We start from the raw sequence: 7,444 nt of genomic DNA, 5'->3' as shown, positions 1-7,444 counted from the left end.
CGATGTGGGTGAAGTCTATTTTGAGTCAGAGTGTCTGAGCCCACGGAAGTCTGGACACACCAGCCTTGAGCACTGTCTTGGCCACCTTGCACGTCGTTGGCTCCAAACTGAGGAGTGGTGGTGATGCATGTTTCATCCAGCAGACGGCCCCTGGAGGGGGGGCAGGCAGGGTGAGACATAGGGACACCTCGGAGAAGATGAGAGACTTCATCTGGAGGTGGAGCTGAGCTTGAAGAAAGCCCCAGGCTTTTCTGAAAGTCTTGCCACCGTACTCATCTCCCGTGGTAGTATCTACACTGAGGAGTTCTTTCTCCAAAAGAATGATACAATTTTTATTACTTACGATACAGGACAGTGGTCCTATTTCTGAGGAACGAGGGCAGATTTCAATAAGGAGGCACACCCCTCCCCCGCCAAACATGTTAACTTCTCTATCTTCTCTCTTAGATGCCAGGAATAGTTGGATTTAGCAACCAAGGTAACTTTGAGCTCCCACTGCCATTGGATTCCCTGAACCCTATGCTCCCACAAGCACAGACTGGCACATGCGAAGTCCCAGGGCTGACTGAAGGTCACTGTGTCCCTCCCTCCTCACACGGGGCAGCGTCAGTCTCTGCGATGAGTTCTGGTAATGTCTTTACATCAGAGAACAGGGTAGGCTTTTCCAGTTTTTTTATTCTATCTTCAGGTCTTTCAAGAGTGCTTTCAAGTTGTCCTCACACAGGTCTTACACATTTCTGGTTAAAATACACCTAAGTATTTTATATGTCTTATTATTGTAGATGAAGTTTCTAAATTATATCTTCTAATTGGCGTCCTACTTCTATTCTATTCTATTCTATTCTATTCCTCTCTGTGTATCCCATTTCTGTATATAAAGACTATTAAATTTCTGTATGTTAAATTGTTGTCCAAAACCCCAAACACAATGTGAAATAGTAGTGCCTTAATGCTTCTGACGTTAGCAGGAATGTCCATGTTTCCTCATCTAATATGCCAATTTGTGGGCTGAGGTATTGAGATACTTGTATACTTTTTAATGTGTAGGGAGCATTGGACTTCTATTTTTTTTTAAAGATTTTATTTATTTATTTGACAGACAGAGATCACAAGTAGGCAGAGAGGCAGGTAGAGAGAGAAAGAGGGGAAAGTAGGCTCCCTGTTGATCAGAGAGCCGGATGTGGGGCTCGATCCCAGGACCCTGGGATCATGACCTGAGCCGAATGCAGAGGCTTTAACCCACTGAGCCACCCAGGCGCCCCATGGACTTCTATTTATTTCATGGTTTCGAATCATAAATTTTATGCACGAATTTTTCAAACACCTTTTCAATACCTACAGAAAAGGTCCTATGATTTTTTTCCCTCTCAGATCTAGTAATATGTCAAGTTAAATTAATGGATTTAAAGATATTTAACCATCCTTTCATTACTGGAGTAAGCCCTACCTGGTCACAACAGATCATTATGTATTCTTGAAACTATTCCTTGGTCATATATTTTTCTGGGAACAAACATGAAGAAAGGTCTATGTGAACTTACCCATAATACCAAAATAAAATGAAAAAAAAAAGGGGGGGGGTGCCTGGGTGGCTCAGTGAGTTAAAGCTTCTGCCTTCGGCTCAGGTCATGCTCTCAGGGTCCTGGGATCGAGCCCCGCGTAGGGCTCTCTGCTCTGCGGGGAGTCTGTTTCTCTTCCTCTCTCTCTGTGGGTCTCTCTGCCTACTTATGATTTCTGTCTGTCAAATAAATAAATAAAATATGTTAACAAGAAGAAAAAAAGAATTAAATGATAATTCACAATATTTTTCATCCTTTACATGCTAGTCCTTTACCGTCGTCCAAAGATTACTTCTAGGAGTTCTTGGAAAACTGCTACCAGCCCCTTGAACAGCCTAGGGTGTAAATCATTGGGTTTTTATAGATTTGAGGATATTCAATGAAGCCGAGCAATTTTTAACAATATTCTTTCCTGAGTCATTGTATATGGAAGCAATACAGTTGTTTTTGACACTACTTAGGTTAGCGATAACAAAGCGGGTCTTTGGAAAACTTCTATATTTTCAGCCCCCACAAATCCTTTCCTTTTTAGTTAAAAACAGTCTGTCCTTTTAATCTTTTCATCTCTCTAATGCATAAACTGATGTATTTCTATTTTATGCCTCTTGGACAATGCTTTTCACTTTTCAATTTTATTATTTATGTTGCTTCTTGGGTTAGTTTCTTTCCTTACCCTCCTCTTCTTTCTTCTTCATAAGCTATTGCAGGAGATTATTTTATTTTTTCCAAATATTGATCTCCCCCTTTGCTATATTGCCCACTCTCTAGGACTTCTGTGCCTCCCATGTGTTGAACTTGGCCATGTGGTGTGCTTGGATCAACGGGCTATAAGCAGAAGTGACGTATGCCATGTTTGCACAGAAACCCTAAGAGTCATTACAAGTTCCATAATTTATACAGCCACCAAAGCGGTACTGACTCTGTGGGAAGCTTTTTATTTTTTCTCGTGAGGCTGCTTTAATGCAAAGCATTTTTGAAACTTCTCTTTCTGGAATTACCTCCAGAGTCACTTTCAAAGATCTTTGAGTCAGAGCTTCATTTTGCTGATGGCACATTTACTCTTTGAGAACCACCTAAAGTCATTCACGGCCAAGGACATAGGAATGGGGAAGAGCGAGAGTTTAGATTAGGGCAAACCTGTATTCAAATCATAGCTCTGCCCTTTTGTTTCCGTTGCAGTTTACTCAGTGGAAGCCACCACAGTGCCAGCTGTTTCTGGTAACTGACGTTCATTCCCACTTGCTTGCAGTCCCTATCATGTATCACAGGAAAGAATGCCGTTTCCCAGTCTACATTGCCTGCAGGCACCTGAATGGAACGACATATTCTCATGTGAAATTTGGACAGGGAGGCAGAATCTGTGTTACAGGTTGTGGGCCCACTGGTTGTGGGTGCAGTGCACAGACGTGTGCCCAGGATCTGTGAGGCTCTGGGGGAGTCTCCAGGTCCTCCCCTCCTCACCCACTCCCCTCCATGCTGTAGGTGGACTGTGATATTGGTGGAAATCCTCTGTAGTATCCTAATGTGGGCTGTAGCAGCAACCTCCTGATTCCCTGAACTGTAGTGGGGGAACCTGAAAGCTAGCGGTGACTTTCTATAACTTCTCCACTAGCTCTCCTAATGGCTCATCTCTTATATTAAACCGCAAACTGTTTGGAATACTTAGCAGGGGACTGTTTTTCTGACTGAACCCTAACCCTGACCTTGATTTGTCATAGGATTGCTGATTCTATTAAATGACCCAATGTACTTAAAATGCTAAAGATGCTGCCATAAAATATTCCATAGATATTGTCATTGTTAGGTAAGTGGTCGGGGCACATGGCTGCCTCAGTCAGAACACGAGACTCTTGATCTCGGGGTCAGGAGTTTGAGCCCCATGTTGCACATGGAGATTACTTAAATAAACAAAAACTATTTTTAAAAAGAAGGTGATCTTTATAGATTTTGGACACTAGCCCTTTATCTGATATGTCATTTGCAAATATCTTCTCCCATTCTGTCAGTTGTCTTTTGGTTTTGTTAACTGTTTCCTTTGCTGTGCAAAAGCTTTTGATCTTGATAAAATCCCAAAAGTTCATTTTTGCCCTTGCTTCCCTTGCCTTTGGTGATGTTCCTAGGAAGATGTTGCTGCGGCTGACGTCGAAGAGGTTGCTGCCTGTGTTCTCCTCAAGGATTTTGATGGATTCCTTTCTCACATTGAGATCCTTCATCCATTTTGAGTCTATTTTCGTGTGTGGTGTAAGGAAATGATCCAATTTCATTTTTCTGCATGTGGCTGTCCAATTTTCCCAACACCATTTATTGAAGAGGCTGTCTTTTTTCCATTGGACATTCTTTCCTGCTTTGTCGAAGATGAGTTGACCATAGAGTTGAGGGTCCATTTCTGGGCTCTCTATTCTGTTCCATTGATCTATGTGTCTGTTTTTGTGCCAGTACCATGCTGTCTTGAGGATGACAGCTTTGGAATAGAGCTTGAAGTCCGGGATTGTGATGCCACCAACTTTGGCTTTCTTTTTCAATATTCCTTTGGCTATTCGAGGTCTTTTCTGGTTCCATATAAATTTTAGGATTATTTGTTCCATTTCTTTGAAAAAAATGGATGGTACTTTGATAGGAATTGCATTAAATGTGTAGATTGCTTTAGGTAGCATAGACATTTTCACAATATTTATTCTTCCAATCCAGGAGCATGGAACATTTTTCCATTTCTTTGTGTCTTCCTCAATTTCTTTCATGAGTACTTTATAGTTTTCTGAGTATAGATTCTTAGTCCCTTTGGTTAGGTTTATTCAACACCCAAAGAACAAATAATCCAATCAAGAAATGGGCAGAGGACATGAACAGACATTTCTGCAAAGAAGACATCCAGATGGCCAACAGACACATGAAAAAGTGCTCCATATCACTCGGCATCAGGGAAATACAAATCAAAACCACCATGAGATATCACCTCACACCAGTCAGAATGGCTAAAATTAACAAGTCAGGAAATGACAGATGCTGGCGAGGATGCAGAGAAAAGGGAACCCTTCTACACTGTTGGTGGGAATGCAAGCTGGTGCAACCACTCTGGAAAACAGCATGGAGGTTCCTCAAAATGTTGAAAATAGAACTATCCTATGACCCAGCAATTGCACTGCTGGGTATTTACCCTAAAGATACAAACGTAGTGATCCGAAGGGGCACGTGCACCCGAATGTTTATAGCAGCAATGTCTACAATAGCCAAACTATGGAAAGAACCTAGATGTCCATCTACAGACGAATGGATAAAGAAGATGTGGTATATATACACAATGGAATACTATGCAGCCATCAAAAGAAATGAAATCTTGCCATTTGCGACGACGTGGATGGAACTAGAGGGTATCATGCTTAGCGAAATAAGTCAATCGGAGAAAGACAACTATCATATGATCTCCCTGATATGAGGGAGAGGAGATGCAACATGGGGGGTTGAGGGGGTAGGAGAAGAGTAAATGAAACAAGATGGGATTGGGAGGGAGACAAACCATAAGTGACTCTTAATCTCACAAAACAAACTGAGGGTTGATGGGGGGAGGGGGTTGGGAGAGGGGGGTGGGGTTATGGATATTGGGGAGGGTGTGTGCTATGGTGAGTGCTGTGAAGTGTGTAAACCTGGCGATTCGCAGACCTGTACCCCTGGGGATAAAAATATATGTTTATAAAGCTGTAAAAAAAAAAAAAAAAAAAAAAAAAGAAAGGATGAATACCCAAGTTTTGTAGCAACATGGACGGGACTGGAAGAGATTATGCTGAGTGAAATAAGTCAAGCAGAGAGAGTCAATTATCATATGGTTTCACTTATTTGTGGAGCATAACAAATAGCATGGAGGACAAGGGGAGATGGAGAGGAGAGGGGGAGTTGAGGGAAATTGGAAGGGGAGGTGAACCATGAGAGACTATGGACTCTGAAAAACGATCTGAGAATTTTGAAGGGGTGGGGGGTGGGAGGTTGCGGGCACCAGGTGGTGGGTATTGTAGAGGGCACGGATTGCATGGAGCACTGGGTGTGGTGCAAAAATAATGAATACTGTTATGCTGAAAAAATAAAAAAATTAAAAAAAAAAAAAGAAGAAGGTGATCAAAACTTTCCCTGCCACTGTCCATGTTATCCTAGAAATACCCTTTGCTACCCTCTACCTGTCTAGGCTTTAAGCTCTTATTTAGGTCCTGACTCCTATGTGACGTTCGTACTCCAGCTCCCACCCTGCCCTGTGTAACCCTACAGTCAGCTCGACTCAGCATTGCCCTTGACTCTTCCCACCTGTACTGATCTGGCCTGTTGAACAAACTCTAAGTATCAGTCTTACTTTGTTCGCTTTGCTAGAACAAAAATACCATAGACTGGGAGCTTAAGCAGAAAATATTTGTTTCTCACAGTTCTGGCAGCTAAAAGAAGAAGAAGGAGGAGGAGGAGGAAGGGGAGGAGGAGGAGATGAAAATGGGAAATATACGTTAAGTCAAAAAAGAAGTGTACCTAGATGAGATTGGTATTCATGCGCGGCGTAGAAATTGGCTCTGAAGACAATTTCAGCAGGTGGAATTAAGCTCTAAAGTCAGACCACCTGTCATCTCCTAGAAACCCTATCTTTTAAAGAACAATAGTCACTTTTATGGACCAGTTTTGCTAAATTGATCGCTATACAATCCATTAAGTGTTAATCGTGCTTTGAATTATTCTGCTCAGATCTCCCATCGATGCTGGAGAACAGACAGACTGTCAGCCAGAGGAAGATACGTATTTCCTACCACCCCATTGCTCTCCCTTTCCTCCTCCTCCTCCTCAAGCCCCAGGCACTGGGAAGAACCGAAGTGACTAGTATCTTCTTCTATTTTCTGTGATTATTGACTTCAGACTCAACAGCACCAGACAAAGCTCCCACCACCACTTGCACCTCAGAAAGGGATTTACCTGATTCATCTTTGATGCACGTGTGCAGGCTCCCCAGACAATGAGGAGGGGTTTGGGGAGCAGAGTTGGCATCATTACGGGCAGATGAGGCTATCAAGTATCTAGAAATGTGGGGCATCAGAGAAGTCTGGTCCCACCAAGGATTGAGCACTTGGGTTGAGGAACTGAAGTAACAAAAAGGAGAGAAAATAACAAGGAAGAAAGAAGAGGGGCCCTAAGTATAAACTTTGAGGGAGCTGTAATCTTATCAGAGATGGGCTCTGCCGCCAAGTACCCACACAACTGTTTTCCAGCTGACAGTGGGGCCCTCATGAGCTCCTATTGTCATTATCGTCTGGGCAACAGCAAATCACTGGGGGGTCTTGAGACTGATCTGACCCCTGGCTTAGGAAAATCACTTTGACCATGAAGTTAACTAATGAGGAATCACAGACAGAGAAAACAATTATAAATCTATCGCAGGAGTTCAAGTCCGTATGGCAAGAATCCGAGCTAGACAGTTGGTAGAGAAGGAGAGAGAGATAAAATGCTCGATGCTAAAAGCAGAAAGACTCGCTTGATTGGACGAGGATGACGACGGAGGAGGAGCATAAAGCATACATGCAGTTCCACTCAGTGTCTCTTGGAGGATGGAAGTGCCTGATTCCAGGGTAAAGAACAGCTGATCGGTAGGTGGACTTCTAGAAGGGGAAAAAAATGAAGTTGGTTTTAGACATGTCGAGTTTGAGATGTCTGAAGTGGAGAGCGAGGAGTGTCTCACAGAGTCTAAAGCTCAAAAAAGAAGGCAAACCCGAGAATGATTTGAGGGTACAGAACCATACACAAATTTTTAATTTGGGGTCTAACCTAGTAGCCAAGGTGTAGTGGGTCCTTGATAAATATTGCCAGTTTAATCTTACACCTTTGGGAATAATCACTATAAAAATCACTATAAAACCGTTGGAGCA

This window comes from Lutra lutra, chromosome 14 (genome assembly GCF_902655055.1).
Source record: "Lutra lutra chromosome 14, mLutLut1.2, whole genome shotgun sequence".
Classification (NCBI taxonomy): Eukaryota; Metazoa; Chordata; class Mammalia; order Carnivora; family Mustelidae; genus Lutra; species Lutra lutra.
Note: the sequence above shows the minus strand (reverse complement) of the source record.